Source organism: Gopherus evgoodei, chromosome 15, assembly GCF_007399415.2.
Source record: "Gopherus evgoodei ecotype Sinaloan lineage chromosome 15, rGopEvg1_v1.p, whole genome shotgun sequence".
In the NCBI taxonomy this organism is placed as follows: domain Eukaryota; kingdom Metazoa; phylum Chordata; order Testudines; family Testudinidae; genus Gopherus; species Gopherus evgoodei.
Window position 1 is genome coordinate 6,566,603 of NC_044336.1, and position 18,343 is coordinate 6,584,945.

The 18,343-nt window shown below is 46.8% G+C and overlaps 1 protein-coding gene across 1 annotated transcript in view; it reads right to left on the reverse strand.

Annotated features, from left to right (window-relative positions):
• The window catches only part of PIK3R5 (phosphoinositide-3-kinase regulatory subunit 5), a 96,379-nt gene extending 79,593 nt beyond the window's left edge, over window positions 1–16,786 (reverse strand). The window contains exon 1 of the mRNA XM_030534610.1: window positions 16,662–16,786. The gene's annotated coding sequence lies outside the window, so the exon portion shown is untranslated. The remainder of the gene's footprint in view (window positions 1–16,661) is intronic.
• Between the last annotated feature and the right edge of the window lie 1,557 nt (window positions 16,787–18,343).

Here is an 18,343-nt window from a genome sequence, read left to right on the forward strand (position 1 = left end):
GGACAGGTTTTCCCTCTCGTGGTGTGTGCGGATGGTGGGAGGAGAAGGGACAGATCAAGCAGTGAACTCACTAGGAAGGCATTTAACATGAGCAGGGGTGGGGAGCTGTGTATGGTCTGTGACTCCCCCCCTCTGAGACAGTTTCCCACTCTAGACTTCTGCTTTTTGTTTCAGGCACAATCGCTCACACCCCTTCGAACAGCACAACATCTCTTACAGCCCTTTCCACCATTCATAACTAACGCCCCAAACGCAGACCAGTTACAGTTTTACTGGGCCCAACCTCCCCAGCCCCCTGCCACCCACCCCAATCACATGTTTACGCCGGTCAATTCAGCTTTCCCCTCCTTTGATCTCCTTCCCTTACTCCAACTTGGCAAGTTACTACAGACGCAGAGATCGCGCTGATGGGTGGAGCTTACCCACAGAGTCAATTGATAGAGCAGGTTGTGAAACACAGGAACTTACATGATGTTATCACAACCATCTACAGAGTGTGGCATAAATCTCTCTAATTATTGCACAGATATGTTTGAATTCGCTGCAGACAAAATGAGAGCAGTTTTATGGGAATACAAAAAGAATTAAATTCACACGGATCTTTCTAAAAAATCACTTTCAGAAATCTAGCAATACGTATGACTTGCCCCCTGGCTCTGTAGGCCACTCAGGTCCTTGCTGCTCTCACAATTTGTCCCACTTCTCTCTGTCAAGGCTTCTTTTCCCCAGTGATGATAATTTACATTATAGCTATTAGAATTTGCTCAGTATTATCCCTCAGGGCTGGCCTTAGGGAAAATGGTGTCCTGGCTGAACTTGTATTTTGGTGCCCGTTGCCCCCATGGGTGTGGTGCCCCCCACTGTCCCTAGCCACTGTGGACTTTCCAGGCTCCTCAACCCCTGTGCCCCCCTACTGCACCCCAACTCTGATCACCCCTCCTGCATTCCTAACCTCTGCACTGTGCCCCCTTTGCCCCTAATCCCAGCACCCTAACCTCTACAGTATGCTCTCTACACTCCCTTCCTGTGCCCCAAATCACTGCATTCTGCCCCTTCCACTCCTAATTCCTACACTCCCCGCCTGCAGCCCAACCCCCTCTGCCTGTGCCCCTAATCTGCACACTATCTCCATTCACCCCAATCCCTCCCCACCTGCATCACTAACCCCTACACTGTGCCCCTGCACTCCTAACCTCTGCCCCTCTCTTGTGCTCCAACCACTTCACTGTGCCCCCTTTGCCCTGGACCTCCCTGTGCCCACTTGGGGAAACTAACCTGGATGCATGGAGCAGCTGGCATTGTTGCTCATTCACCCTCTCCAATGCTGCTCCTCAGCGCCCACCTAAGGGCTGTGAGGGAGAAGGGAGTGAGGAGCGACATCAGGGCTCCATGCATCCAAGTCACTTTTCCCACCTTGGCTGCATAAGGGGAGGACAGAGAGCAGCAGCTCCTGATGCTTGCCTCACAGCACAGACCAGGTGAGAAAAGTGACCTTGATGCATGGAGCTCTTGGTCTTTCTCCTTGATCCCCACCTCACAGCCCCCTGGGGGGGGCACACAGGAACACTGGGGGGAGCAGTATCTGTACCACCTCTTGCCCTGCCACCCCATGTTCCTCTGCTGTGAGGAAGCAGGGAGAAATCTGGAGGCCCCCCCACCAGCCGGGAGCAGTTTCTGATTTTACACCAGCAGCACACACCTCTGAGCTGCCACATGGCGCCCTCTTGACCATGGTGCCCCTGGTGGGTCACCTGGGTGGCCCACCCTTAAGGCCGGCCCTGTTATCTCTCCATCTTCTCCTTGGTTGGCCATGAGGTTGGACACCATAAGAATATCCTTCTAAGAAAAACTTAGCTGATCATCATCCTAACCCTATCCCCTAAAGCTACTTCACTACACAGAACTCCCACCGTTCCCTATTAGATCTTTTCCACACCTCATTTTCCCTTACTGGACCAAAAATTCATCTCAACGCTTTATTTCTGAAGGGATTTAGTGGTTTTTCTTCCTTCTTAGTAAGTGCCCAGGTATCCCATCCATAAAAAACAACAGACCTTATCGTGGTCTCTTGTCTATCCGAAGCTTGGTCTTTCTCAGAAGTTGGTAGCTGAAAATTCTCTGCAGAGAAATGTAACAGGCATTCCTGCTCTCCATCCGTGCTTTAATTTCCTCCCTCATCAAATTGTTGTTGGTAATTAATGCTCTTCGGTATTTTAAATGGTTTAACTTGTTGATATCTAGGAGTACTGACAGCTAGGTAAGCTTGTCCAAGATTTTCTCACCAGCTCACAGCCATATATTACGTTTTATCTTCATTGACATAAGTTGCACTTCTCTTGCTGCTTCCTTCACATCTCCAGTCATCCTCTGTACCACATCATCTCTCTCTCTCTTACAATAGCCAGGCCACTAGCATATCCAAAAATGAGGTACAGCTCATTTAAATTCATCCCATCCTAAGAATTCTGCAATGATTGTACAGCTTTCCACAACCAAATTAAAGAGTATGGGGGATTGTGCATCTCCCTCCCTGAATCCAGTGTTGATGTCAAATAGGGCAGATTTCATAGAGTTTAAGTCCAGAAGGGACCATTAGATCATCTAGTCTGACCTCCTGTATATCACAGGCTATTCAATTTCACCTACTTACCTGAACTTGTGTTTGACTAAAGCATATTCCCTCCTCAGACTCTACTTTTTGAACCCTCAAAAATATGTATTGATAGGATGAATTATATAAGGCAACTGGGGAAGACAAGACTTCAGTGTCATCTAGGAGTTTGGGTGACATCCAATAACAGAGGCAAAAGAAACAGGAGTCTGGAACCTCTAGTCTGGCAGTTCAAATCCAGCCTAGCTTTGTGAAAGAGCAAGTGATTAAAAACTGGATATAATTTGATGGCGGTTCAGTGGATCCACTGCACAAGATCTGCCACCATAATCTGCAATGTCACGAACAACCTCTACAGAGAAGCAAACGACTAAACAGCTATGGAAAATGGAAAGCGAAAAAGTAAAGGAGAATGAGTCATGTACCTGGGAAACTGATAGGAAAGAAAGGGAGACAAGATAAAGGGGTTGTCTAAGTGCTCATCTCATTCTCAACATGCAATTGATGCCAAATGCACTAACTTCAACATGAGTCTGCTTCTGAGACAGGCCACCAGCTGGTTCATTACTTGGGAAAGGCTGGTACAATCTACATGATGGGTGGGAAATACAATACATTTAGCCACAATCCAGGAGCAGCGCTGCCTGAGTGAGGCAAGCTTTCTGCAGCATGGGTCTGTGCCCCATTCCTGACCAGGAGATGTGCTTCTACCTGCAAGAAGGAAAGTCTCTATCAAAGAGCCACTGGGTCTTTGGCTTCTGTGCCAAGACCGTCAACTATGGTCACCTAGTCAGAAGTTACCAGTGATAGAGAGTGTCCAACTTCAAACACCTTAAAAGGGCTGGATCTTCAGGAAGTGCTGAGCATCCCTCCTCTGCAAAACAGGCAGCAGCCCCTTCTAAGGTGTCTCATATTGAACATCCAAAATCAGTAGCCACTTTTGGGAATCGTGGCGCCAACACATCTGTCAGCTAGGAGCTAGAATGAGACCAACACCCCATTTTCACATTGAAAAAAAATCTATATTGACGTGAGCTGGATTCAAACTAGTGCTTTGGCTGTTGCAACTATATGAGTCCATGTTAGGAACCCGAGTTCAGACATAACCGCATAACATCTTGTCCACAGGACTAGTGAAGTCTGGAAGCACCATGAGGTACTTTGCAGGCTTTCAGAAGTTAAAAGACACTAATCAGGGGACACTTTCTTCCTAGCAGATAACCTCCCCACAATTAACTAAGCAACATGAATTATGAGATTTCACAGAGAACAGTTCTAGCTTTAGATGCTAGCAGCAAGAATGTAAGTATGGCCATACTGGGTCATACCCAAGGTCCATTTAGCCCAGTATCCTGTCTTCCAACAGTAGCCAATGCCAGGTGCCCCAGAGGGGATGAACAGAACACAATCATCAGGTGATCCATTCCCTGTCTCCCATTCCCAGCTTCCGGTAAACATAGGTTAGAGATACTATCCCTGGCCATCCTGGCTAATAGCCATTGATGGACCTATCCTCCATGAATTTATCTAGTTCTTTTTGAACGCTGTTATGGTCTTGGCCTTCACAACATCCTCTGGCAAAGAGTTCCACAGACTGACTGCATTATGTGAAGAAATACTTCCTTTTGTTTGTTTTAATATTGCTGCCTATTAATTTCATTTGGTGACCCCTAGTTCTTTTGTTATGAGAAGGAGTAAATAACACTTCCTTATTTACTTTCTCCACACCAGTCATAATTTTATAGATGGGGCAACCACATCCACACGCAGACTTTGGGGAATCAGCACAATGTGGTACTGACCAGGACAGAACTGTTTGCAGAATGGTTGCAAAGGAGATGTGCCAACTATCACTTCCTCCAGGCTTATTTTTAAAACATCTTTCTTGGTATTAGCACTGTCACAGGACAAGCTCTATTTTTGTTTTTGATGTACAGAAAGATAGGGGGGGAATTCCACTCCCGACCCTTCTAAAGCGACAAAGGAGGATTTTGATCACGCTGAGAAATAATGTTGCTAATTTTGCTCCATCAAGTCATCTCCAGCACAGACTGCAACAAATCCGTATCTTGCTCACCAGACCAAATCTTCCTCCAAGAGACTATCCTCCATGTAAGCTATTCCGCAGAGAAGCACAGAAATGTTGGGCTGGAAGGAACCTTGAGGGGCCATCTAGTCCAGCAGTTCTCAACCAGGGGTCTGCAGCCCCCAGCCACTTTCAGGCAGAAAAATCAGAGCCCTGAATCCCAGCACCCCAAAGCAGCAGCCCTGAGCATCCTCTGCCAGGCCCTGGAGCTTTTAAAGCATGTTGGGGGGGGGGCTCAGGGAAAAAAAAAAGATTGAGAACCCCTGCTCTAGTCCATCCACCTGCACTGAGGCAAGAACATGCATACCTAGAGCATCCCTGACAGGTGTTTGCCCAGCCTGTTCCTAAAAACCTCCAATGACAGGGATTCCACAACCTCCCTCGGAGCCTATTCCATGGCTTACCTACCCTTAGAGATAGTAAGTTTTTCCTAATATTTAACCAAAATCTTCCCTGCTGCAGATTAAGCCCATTACTTCTTCTCCTACCTTTTGTGGACATGGAGAACAATTGATCACCATCCTCTTTATAACAGACCATAACATATTTGAAGACTGTTATCAGGTCTCCCCCTCAATCTTCTTTTCTCAAAACAAAACATACCCATTTTTTTTTAACTTTTCCTCATAGATCAGTGTTTCTAAACCTTCTGTCATTTTCGTTGCTCTCCTCTGGGCTCTCTTCAATTTGTCCTCATCTTTCCTAAAGTGTGTGCTCAATACTGGACATAGTACTCCAGCTAAGTCCTCACTAGTGCCAAGTAGACAGGGACAATTATCTCCCATGTCTTACATATGACACACCTGTTAACACACCCCAGAACATTAGCTTTTTTTGCAACTGCATCATACCATAACACATTTGTGATTCACTATAACCTCCAGATCCTCTTCAGCAATACTAGTCCGTCAAGCCAATTATTCCCTATTTTGTATACAGGGACTTGATTTTTCCTTCCTATACGTAGTACTTTGCATTTGTCTTGACTGAATTTCTTCTTGTTCATTTGAAACCAGCTCTGTAATATATCCAGCTTGTTTTGAATTCGAATCTTGTCCTCCAACGAGCTTGCAACCCCTCCCAGCTTGGTGTCATCCATACATTTTATAAGTGGAAACGAAAATATCGAGCCCAGGACTGACCCCTGTTGGACCTCACAAGATACACCCTCCCAGTTCAACAGCAAGCTATTGATAACTACTCCTCGAGTAAGTTTTTGTCAACTAGTTTTGCTCCCACATTACAGTAATTTCACCTAGACCACATTTCGCTTATTTCCTTATCAGAATGTCATGTGGGACTGTGCCAAAAGCTTACTAAAACATCAAGATATATCATGCTAATCTCCCAACACAGAGCAGTCTTCAAATGGGAGACGCACTCACTTTTTGTTTTTATAAACAAACATGCATCTCGTCAGAAAGCAGCTAAATGCAGAAGGGACATATGTTCTTCTCACCAGCTCTGTATTCTAGATATCAGTTCTAGGAAGAAGGTATTCCCTCCCATGCTACTTTATTAGAGGATTTCTTCCAACTGTTACAAGTGTCAAAAATTGAGGGCAGTCAGAAAAAGACAACTCAGCCCTTTAGCTTGATTCATAGCATAGAGGTAACATTCTAATACCTTAATAAGGAGATCTATTAGTCTCTGAAATAAGCTCCTAAGGGAAACTATGGAAGCCCTATTGCTGAAGAAATTTAAAAACTAGACTGGAAAAGACTGCTGTAGTATATGCACTGCACAAATATGCACCGGTAGAAAATGGGCTAGATGTGGGAGATAGAAAAGACCTAATAGGTCTCATCTACGGTTACTTAAATGCTACCACTATATGCTGGGTTTTCTTCTTTCTGAAGTGCAGCTCTACTCTGAAATGTAACGTTGTAAAAACAACACCATGGTGCTCCTTGTTTCTTATTGCACAGTAATTCTAGATCAATTGTGCTCAATTTACAAATCAAAAGATGTTTTAACTGTCAGTCCTGCAGATTAAACCTAGGATCTGAGAGTCAAGCTGATTTCTTCCTTTCTCAAGCATCTTCAGCGGTAATAAAAAGTCACATAGTATAAGATGTGTCCTCGGCAACACCTGTCCTCACAAGAATTGCTCTCAGTAATACCTGAGCAGTCCCACTGCCTTTTATGGAGTTGCAGAGGTGTAACTGAAGTCAGTAACCATCCTGTTGAACACAATCCATCGCGGTGTGTGATATGTCAGGCTAACTGTGGTGTGTGGCAGCTTGTTCTCCTCACAGCAGCAATGACTCCAAACACAAACACGTATCTGATTTGACGATTAAGTAAAGGTCAGTACATAGTCACTTTTCTGAGAGACAATTCACTTGTTCCTGGAATCAATTACAAAAAAAGAAACCCACCTTGGCGACATGATGGAAGAGTTAATTTTAGCACATATCAGTCTTTATCATAGCCAAGAAGCTTATTTTCACTCAGTATGATACTATCAACTACAACTTCAGTATCAAGCCTGAAGAAGATTTAACTTGAGATAGCGGTGGGGTTTGACAGTTTCACTTCGGGGATTTAGCATTCTGTCACTGGCACGCAATGGAAACTCCTCCATTGCTATTCACAGGGCATAGGAAAGGGAAGAATTGTTAAGGAAGTTATAAAGCACCTGGTCACTTTTATAATACCTAGCTTCTTATCCTGCTAAAGCAACACTCCCTAACCTGGGGAGCATAGAGCAGCAGGGTTGGGGAACACTGCAGGACCCTGAGCCTGCCCCAGACCTACTGGGAAAATGTTTAAAAGTGACCCAAATCCATCCATACAGTCTAAAACCAGAAGCACTACCCCTAGAGTATAACGGATCACTGCAATCATCTAGCCTGAGCACCTTTTTAAACACAGTCAACAGAAGTTCTCTGAAATAACTCTTGTTTGAACTAGAGCCTATCCTGAAGGCACAGGACAATTACTGGCATTTGAAAAGGCTTGCTGGGGATTTGAACCCAGGACCTCTCCCACATGCTTGGTAAGAATCATATGTTTATACCAACAAGATACTCATATGTGGCAGGTGAAGCTTCCCCGGGGGAAGGCTAACTCCCTGCTCCACCTCTTCTGCCCTCGACTCCACCCCAGGCTATCCCCCCTCCCCACATGCCGTGTCCCGCCACTAGACCCCCAATCTGCCTGGTCCCTCCTTGCCTGCCTCATCCCTCCTCACACACCCCCAGCTGCTGTGAGACCCCTTTCCCACCTACCCACCCACTGCTCTCTGCCACCATTGGCTCACTGCATCCCTCTTCACACCTCCTGCCCCAATGGAGGAAAGGGGGTGAGGAGGAACGCAGCAGAGATCTCTGGGAGGGAGGGGTGGTGTAGTGGAGGAAGACTTACCAGGCAGGCAGCAAAAGCAGGCGGTGGGGGACTCAGAGAAGGGGCAGAGCAGGAAGGGGAAGAGGTGTGGCCACCATGATCCAGGTGTCTGGTGGTGATTGCACCAGGGAAGGCTTAGCCTTCCATGGCCTTTTATAACCCACCGCCCATGAAGCTACTTCCCATGATGGCCTCAACACATCCAGCCACAGAAGCAGCTCCCCTGGGTCAAGCTTTGCTTCCCTGCACTTGTGGCACTATGCCCAGCCACTTGCCCAAGTTCTGCCCAGCTTCAAGGGGTCATCCATGGATACCCACAGCAGCAACAAAGGAAAGATAAAAGAAGAGGGCAGAAGAAAGGACACATGGCAACAGCTCCACCAGAACACAGCATTAAGGGAAAACCAGAGTTTTAACATGAGAGGTACATGTGGGTGGTCCCATAATGTAGGTTTGTACCAGGAAGAAGTGAAAACAGTGATACTGCAATACCATGTAATCATCCCCCTCCCATTATTTCACTGCTCCACTGGCCATCCAGCTTCATTTCTCTCTCCAAAGTGCTCCTGTCTACAATTAAAAGCCCCAGAGATTTTGCCCATAAAAGATAACATGGTACGTCATTTCCCTTCCTGCCAATTGGCTGTACTGTTTTCATTATGGTAGTACATCGAGACCCAGTTGAGATCAGGGTCCCATTCTGCTGGGTGCTGTACATATGTATAATAAGAGACATTCCCTGCCCCAAAGAGATTGCAGTCTAAAAGGCAAGACAGACAAGGAGGTCAGAGGGGAAAAAACAGAGGACGGTTAAGTGAATTGCCCAACACCACATAGTGGAGCGGGGAATAGAACGCAGATCTCCCATGTGACAGTCCAGTGCTCTACACACTACTCTACATTGCCCCTCTTTGCTGAATTCCATGGTATGAATATAGAGTGATGACTTTGCCCAATTTAGTTATTTTTAAAAACAAGCTTACATATGCAGTTTGTGTTGGCTTAAGTTCTCTAATGGTGAAACAAAGACACTGCAGGACAGAATGGTCAGGAAAAAAACCCAGCCCTAACGTTCCTGAGTGTTTTTTTTAAAACTCCTAAGGTACTAAATAGATTTGCTTGAAATTTAATGGAAAAACAAAAAACAAACAAAAAACAAATTAAATCTTTACTCTAAGGCCCTGTTTCTACAACTCCCTTTGTGTAAACATTTCCAGGGCTGCCCGGGGGGGAAGGGAAGGGGAGGCAAGTGGGACAATTTGCCCCTCAGGGGCCCCACGAGCCCTGGCCCGGTGTCACTCTGCACCTTCAGCAGCATTTCGGCGGCGGGGGACCCTTCAGCACTGCCGAAGACATGGAGTGACTGAAGGGCTCCCTGCCACCAAAATGCTGCCAAAGACCTGGACCGCCGCCGGGTGAGTACAAGCGCCACAGCTCCCCTGCTTTGCCCCAGGCCCCCTGAATCCTCTGGGCGGCCCTGAACATTTCCCACTGAGAGGGAGCCCTAAATGGTAACACAGACACTGTTTCAACTGCTGCTGTAATTGTTATCAATCTTTTAGATTTGCTCCTAGCAAGGTTAAACTGAGTGGTACTGAAAGCCATGTCAAAAGCCAAACCTGATCTATGCGAGGGTTCCTATCACTACTGATCTTTGGCTATGCCACTGTAAGCAACACTGAGACATTTTTCAAAAGTTCCCCTAGTACAGACAGACCCTGAGAATAAATTGTGATTCTGATCCACATTTGTTTTCATGGCTGACAAAGGGCTTTAAACCCAATTTCTCCTGCAAAATTGCATGCAATTGCACCTATGGATCTGACAGCAACACCTGTACAGTCTACAGCTGAAGATGAAGCCACTCCACCTTCTGACCTGGAGATGGGCTACAGTTAGCACGGTCTTCCTAATTTCTAAAGATGAGGTGGGTTTTAATATCCAACATCCATCCAATTACCCACCCGTGCAAGCCAGCATCAGCCAGGGCTGCTCAATACCAAAAGAATCAAGAAATTCTCTGTGTGTCACCTTCAGCATTCTCTGGAACAAGAGAGTACAAGAATAGAAGGAGTCTATACAAGCCCAGGTCTGCTTTTTGGATTATACATTATCATAATACAAGGAGCAGCTAGGGAATGAAACATGTTTATATACCAAAGCTCCAGTCCTGAAAAGTTGTCTAGATGAGCAGATCTCAGCACACACCTGAAGAGGGGAAGGATGTCCCAGGGGTTAAGGTGCTAGGACTCAGAGGAGGGACTTGAACCCAGGTCTGTTATTATAGACTTCCTGCGTCACCTGGCCAAGTCACTTTGGTTCTGTCTCCACTGCAGTCAGAGGTGTGACTGCAGCACATGTAGAAATACCCCTGCTATCTTTCATATAGCTAGCTCAAATCACAACAGCAGTGAAGCTGCAGCAACAGGAGCTAGCTGCTTGAGTACACATCCAGCGTCCTGGATGGGCTTATACAGCCCATGCTGCCCCAGCTTCACTGCTATTGTCATTGGAGCTAGCAAGAGAAAAGCTGGCTCGGGTACATGCCCGCATGCTTCAGTCACACCTCTGATTGCAGCACAGAGATCCCTTAGTCTCTCTTTTTCCCAAGTCCCTCATCTGTACAGTGGGGATAACAGCATTTCCCTATCTCACAGGGGTGATGGTAGGCTAAATATCCGGCAGGAGAGGGAAGACAAAGATTGGAAGGTGCTCATACTACGCTGCTGAGAGCCTTCAATAGTTCATTGCAGGGGAGGAATTTTAGGGACTGAGATGTTACCTATTTTTGCAAACACCTAGAACCTGAGGTCACCACCACCAGCACTCACAAAACTTTTATAAAGGTACTTTACTGATATCAGTTTGGAGCAGGGTGGTCACCCTTTAAATAGTTAGTGAGCCCACTATGTTCTACTAAAAAAAACTCAGCCAGAGCTGCAGCATGTCTGAGTAATTGGGCCCTGCATGTTGTGTTCAATGAGTTATTTGGAGCCCATTGTGCCCCTGCGGTTTCTTCAGATTACTGTGTCTTTTGCCCGTCACCCAGCAACAACAGTGTCCCAGACTGGATCCACCTTAAAATGAATCTAACCTGATGGAGAATCTCCTACGGACTCTCAAGTGTCTCAGCAGCAATTTAAGCCCTGATCTTTCAACTGGATCTATGTGGCCAGATGCAAGGAGAGCCCTACATGCCTAGAGCATTCTGTGGGGAGTCCATCTGCACAGAACCAATGCAGGATGGCTGCCTCTTTGTATTAAAAAGGCATGATTTATAGTGCTATAATATGTTCAATCAGAATCGCAGTCCTATCTTAACCCAAGAACTGCAACTTCATTACCCAAACGGATCATTCTCCCTCTTGTATTAAGGAGCTCACCCTTCCTCAGTTCACACTGAGCCATTATTTGCCAAGTTTAGCAACACAAAAGCACTGCTAGTGAAGAAACACATGTGCAGCTTCACTTATACAGATTGCCAGAAACAATGAGAAAAAGGAAATGCCACCTGAAAGGATGAGAACTTGTTTGTGGCGTAGCCTCTGATTCAAGGATATGGTTTAAATAGACACACCATCAGTGACTGAAGGAATAGGTTAAGGGACATACAATGTTATCAAGCTACCAGTTAGAAAGAAAGAAAACTCTGGGAGACACATGTTTGATCAAAAAATAAAAATAAAAAAAGATACAGAAAACTGGAAGACAGTTACATCCTTCCTAATACAAGGACAACTGAGAACTGTGTCACACAGACAGCAGCATTTCAATAGAGCTTTACCTCTGTGGATCTACTGTGAGGATGACCTATAAGTAGCTGGCCAAGTAACATTTGGCATTTTCCTATTTAACTCCAAAATTGACATATTCTCACATTAGTGGCATAAATACACATGTTCTGCTTTTACCCATTGTTCCCCTGCAAGACCAGCACAACTGGGACAGAAAGACCACGCTGGAGTTTATTCCTTCTTGTTCATAAATTGATCACCCCTGTAACTGGAGCTTAGCTAACCAATTAGTTACAGGTGTGCATGCAATGCAAACAGTGAGGTTGCACAACTGTCCCAGAGAAGAATTTGAATCTTTATTACAGGTCACGAGGCATGAAAGACAGAACCCAGCTTAACTCTCAGATTCTGGGAGAGATTTCAGGGCTGTCATTTAGATAAGCCACCTTTCTTGAAAATGGAGCACACTGGGCACAGAAACAATCAAGACACAAACATGACAACCCATTTTTTACAAAACTACTTTTCACAGGGTAACTGCACCAATTTCATACATGAAAGCTCCAGCTACAGTTCTCTCAAATATATTTTAAAAGTCAGCTATGCTTTTGCCAATAGAATCTCTAGGGGGAGATCATTGAGTGATGGTGATATTGATGATAGGGACCATCTTGCTGCAAATGAAAGCTGCCTTTTAAATGGTAAAGCCTGAAATCAAAGACTGACAACCCAGGAGGAGTTCATGTAGTCCAAAAAACATGTGTTATAACCACTGCTTGCCAAACAGGACACAATTAGTAGGAAAACAAAGTGTTTATCTGCAAGCTTCCAAGAGGGTATCAGAAACAATGAAGAGGAAATACAAAATTAACACTACAGAGGCGCAATTGGCAGCGCACTGCAAGAGCCTGTTCTTCCCCATGAGGCTGCCTATTCAGTAGCTTTCATTAAGAAAATTGCATCTCCAAAGTATTCCTGCCAGCATCCTCATTTCCTAATGAAGGCTTGCCAAAGAGCTGTGTCTTTTAGCTACCGCACAGCGTACATTCCATGTTCGTTTGCTAACTGCTCAAACCTTTGCAATTAAAACACCCGAGGAGTCCCATGGAAGCATTATTAGGGAGACAAGTTCTCATGCTGGGTTAACTGGCAGGCACAGACAAGATCATCAAAACATAAAAGCCCCTTTTGGTGTCTATAACAGAAAGTGAGTTTGGAAACTGCATTTGCTCTCCTCCTCCCTCCTCTCCAGAAGGACAATAAAAATGGATTTTTCCCCAAAAACTAGGTCCATGACCAGGAGAGGGAACAGAGGGGGGCAAGAGCACAGCACGATGATGGCACCAAGTTGCCTGTGCAACAGCCATTGTGTGTCTTTAAGTATTTCACTACTGCATGGCATTCACAGTATGCAAGGCAAGAATGCTACTTCCAAATACTGCCCATTCACCTGAGCAGCAGCTCAGCAGGCAATGTGGAAGCAGGCTGACCAAAACCACACAGCCCTGCAGCGCCTGTGCATGTCACTGTGTGGTTTCAGGAAGTAGCTGGTAGAGCAGCCCGGTGATTTTAGAGCTAACTCATCACCCTTTCATACATTTAAGAGACCCAGGCCCAGGCCCCTCAGTCACTGGGCTGGTAAAGGATGGCAGTGCTGCAAAGAGAGTTTGTTCAGTTCCTGGATGGGGAAGGACCGCCACACATCAAGCTAAGAGTGGCATTCATGGACTCTGTTTGGCAATGGAAGATCACCACCCTCCAGGCCCTTCTGAGGAAAGGGAGAGGGAATCTTCTTTGAGTGAGAAGAAAAAGCATGAGATCAGCGAGTGTATCAATGAGCAGTACTATTTCCCAGAACCATCAGGATGAAATTTTCAACCCTAAAATCTCCCCAGCTAAACAGCTCTGTGAACCACACAACTATGCATCAAAGTTTCAGCTGGGGATGAAAAACACACCCATGGAGTGAAGCCAGTGGGGGAGCCCCTGTTTCCATAGGAACCTGATCCAATCCTCTCACCTATTCCAGATAATGGAAATACAAAGCTCTGAAGCATTTAAAGAGGAACGGAGCTTAAAAGTCAACAGAATCTACACTGTTCCAGGCACACTCTTGAAAACGTTCTTGCAGGGCTCAGCCCATGGTCTCATTGCCCCACGTCTGGGCACCCACTTGAAAGTTTACAAGGAAAACCCCAAGACATAAATTATTCACCCCACACATTAGGGGCAGGTAAATGTCCACTTTATTAAATAAACATCAAAGTTGAAACCTAGTCCCACTTGATCTGTGGCTGTAGCATACAAAAGCTGCAAGCACTTCTGTTACTGAGCTGACACAAAGACAAAGGTGCCCCAGTCCTGTCTCTGCTAGTGTCCACAGTGTTTCTTCCACTAGCGGAGCTACACCAGTGGTATAATTACAGCTACAGAGTTTGCTAGTTTATTCAAAGCTGCAAGCACTCGCCTGCTGTTGTTAAAGCCAGGCTTTTCTGAGAGCAGAGTGTGGTAATTTTCCTAAGGCGCTTTCATCTAGATTCAGTTCTTCTTTTCAATCACAACGTGAAATTTTATTTATAAAGTTAAGTAGAAGAAGTCACAACATAGTTTCGTTTTGCTTCTCTCCTTGCCTCCCATGCAGCTCCTCTGTTTGGTTGCCTGTTAAGAACCTCAGGACCCTGCTCCAACATGTTTGCTGCCCCCTCCCATCACACCAGGGATGTCCAAACTTTGCCCAACTGACAGGCTGTGCTGGCATCTCAACAGGAGCCCAAAGGCTGCATCAAATTTACATGAAGTGACACAGATAGCAGCTGCCTTCATCTTTAATTCACAGGCACAATCCATGGAGGCTGTGTAGCCAGGCATACAAAGGGGCCTGAACACCTGGACCAAGATGGAGCATTGCATGCTTGGATCTGCTGTGTTTCCACCCCACTTCTCCTCCGTCATAAAGAGCAGGACACCTATGGATTGTATAGCAAAGATCCAGGAGTTATATTTGTCCAGCTGGCTGTAATTTGAGCACTCCTGGGCGGAGGGTAGGGGAGAGTCAGGGGCTGGTGGGGCTACGGGCTTCTGCCCACTGGGGAGGGGAGTCTAGGGGCTTCAGCCCCACAGGAGGCACCTGCCAGGGCTGGGGGCTTCAGAAGCTCTGAGCCCTGGCAGGTGTGCCCACCTCTCAAATTTCTGAAGATTATCATATGTGGCTCAGATGATGCCAAATATAAATCTCTTTATATTTTTATATTCCTCCCTTCCAAATTTCTCATTACAAACTCTGATCTGAAATTCAGACATCTGCTTCATGCTCTGGAATTGTTTGTATTCAAACTTCTGCACCAGTTTTCAGAGCCACCTCAGTATTACTATAAAAAAGTGAAAGACTGAAATAGTGTCTTTTCCCCCCAAAATGTAATTTTTTTTTAAAAACAGCATTTTTCATTTTCCTAAATGGAAGCTTGCAGAATATACATCAAACATATTATTTTAAAAACTCACTACTGAATAATAACACGGTCGCTGCTTAGCACTACCAGAGATCCCATGACACAGCAACGCAGGCAACTCCAACCTTCATCTCACACTGTTGCCCCATGACTGCTGGTAGTGACAGCGGGGCACACTGCTACAGACAATCAGCCAGTGAAGCTGAGCTAGTGCTAGTAATAGTGTGCAATTTTAACAAACATGCTAGTGGAGATAAGACCTGAGAGGTTGTGTCTGTATATATCTTACGCTGCAGCTAGTTCGATCAACTGAGTCTTTTCCTCCTATAACATCTGTGTTTAAGCCTTTCTAGGAGGCAGTCAGCACAAGCAAGAGCAAAACAGGCACCAGCCTGGATCCAAGCTCCAGCCAGTTGCAGCTGTATAGCGAAGTGATCCTTGTGGTGAAGTTTAATTAGGGATGGGAGACTGACACACTAAAGGAGAGTAGCTCATTGGTCTCCATTAGATTGGGGGAATTCCTGCCACAGAGAAAGGTGAAGGGATGGTGTCCAGATTTACACTAGATTGGATGAAGCTCCACAAGGAACAATCCCATGCTGATAAGAACACGGATGTAAAAGACCCATGTGTCCATCTGGGCAGAGTCCAGAACCACATTCCATTCCCTATGTGCCGTTTTTTGATAACTTCTGTCTCCATGTTAGTGCCTACCCCCATCTCCTCCCGATCCCTGCTGCTTCGGAGAGGAAGGCAGCTCCCCGCTCACAAATCACACATGGATTAGGACTGATCAAAAGCATGTGATCCCAAATGCTCTCCAGGTATTTCCAGGGTTCGGGGCCTGGGAGAGCCAGTGCACTCAATCCTGCCATAACAGGCCACTGTTTAACATCCTCCTGCAGTAGGGGAGCAGGTCACTGCTTGCTCTCCCACCTGGGGCAGCAGAGACAGAGGCTCAAAAATCCAGCCACTGCAATGACAGGCTGGAGAGCCCCTGGAATTTCCCCACCGGCTGGCAGGGCTGAGCTGGGACATCCCCACCAAACCGGGTCCCACACCTGGGATGGCCCATAAACAGCCCAGGAACTTTTCACACCCACCCAGGCTGGTAGAAAAACAAGCTTCAGAAATGACTCACCTCTGTATCTCACCACCCTGGGCCTTTCCCCATCGGTCCTGTCAACAGGCGACCTCACCCAGCCTGCAAGTCAGACCCCACCCCACGCAGGGCGTCCTTGGCCTGGCTGCAGGGTGCTAAGGGGGTCGCGGGGTGGGCAGCACCCTGGCTGAGAAGAAAAGTCCAGGCAGGGGCAGCTGGTGCCTCCCCGCTCGGGGCCCCCCTCCCCGGGTCCTGCCGGGACGCCAGCCCCACCAATGCCCCAGCCGGCCTTCGATCGCCCCAGCCGGGCTCCGGGGCGCCGCTCACCCACCTGCAGGGCAGCTCCCGCCGGGGCTCGCTGCCCATCCTGGGGCCCGCGGCAGCGCTACAGTCCGCGGCGCCGGGCTGGGTCTCCGCAGCGAGCAGCTTCCATGGCCGGGATGGAGCCGAGGCAACGCAGCCGCCGCTGGTCTGCACCAGCGAGGGACCGGGACTGGCTGGGCGGGGGCGGGCTGGCGGGAGGGGCGGGGCTGAGCGGCTGCCTCTGCCCTGGAGCGCAGCCAACCCCGGACCCGCGCTGCACGGCACGGGGCGCCAAGGAGCCAGCGTGGGGAGAGAGACCACCCGGGTCTGTCTGTCCCAGACACATCTGTCCTCCACACCGCTGTCCGTCTGGCCCCAGACACCGCTAGCTGTGTGTGCTCATGCACACTGGGCTGTCTGTCTGCTCATACACACGGGGCTGTCTGATTGTGCCCAGACACCGCTCTGTCTGTCTGTGCTCATACACACAGGTCTGTCTGTCCCCAGACACCTCTGTCCTCATACATACCTCTCCATCTGTCTGTCCCCAAACACCTCCAGCTCTTTGTGATCATACACCCTGATCTGTCTGTCTGTCCCCATACACATCTATCCTCACACACACCACTCTGTCTGTCCTCATATACACCTCTCTCCCCCCATACACGCTGTTCTGTCTGTCTGTCCCCATACAAATCTGTCTATCCTCATACACACTGCTCTGTCTGTCCCCATACACATCTATCCTCATACACACTGGTCTGTCTGTCCATACACAGATCTGTCTATCTCCATACACACCATTCTGTCTGTCCTCATGCTCATCTATTTATCTAATTGTTTGTATACACATCCATCTGTCCCCATACACATCTACCTATCCTCATACACACCCTCTGTTTGTCTGTCCTCTGCCTTGTTCAGTATTTTATATAATCTCTTTTTCTCCTCTCTAGATCCTAGAACACTGGTCTCTCTGGCTAATCGTTTCTTTAGGACTCTGCAACTCTTTGGCTATTAATATAAAAGCATCACAAATCCAAAAAAATGCAAATATCTGGTTCTTCCAGTGGCCATATCTCATAGCGCTCACCCACTACAGACACATATAATAATAGTAATAATAATTAATAATTAATTTAAAAGCAGCAAAGAATCCTGTGGCACCTTATAGACTAACAGACGTTTTGGAGCATGAGCTTTCGTGGGTGAATACCCACTTCCTCAGATGCAATAATTAATTTATATTTCAATTCATCATTAACTGTAGGCATACTGCCAATCTTGCCCCTGATCAAAGTGTCCAGAGTGCTATACAACCTAACAGAAACAAGTGCACTAGAATTAGCCTGCCTTGAAATGTTAGCTCTGAAGGTACGAACACAGGATAGGCCCAGTCCAGGGGACGGATTGAAAGAGAAGAAGGATAAATGGTCAGTCCAGGTTATTGAAGAAACTCTGAAGAACTTTACAGTCACTCCTCAAAGTGTGCAGAGATGAAGTTTAGTGGGTTTCAGTGGCGAGGGATTTTCACCCTGGAGGGCTGAGCAGATGCACCATCACCTGCTGACATCCAACGTCATGCTGCAGAGGCCAGCTGTGCCACACTGTACAATGCCACTGTCTGTGTCACTGAGACATGACTGAGTTATCATTCCTGTGGGATCAGAGATGGGCAGATGCTGCACTATTCTGATTCAGACAATATTC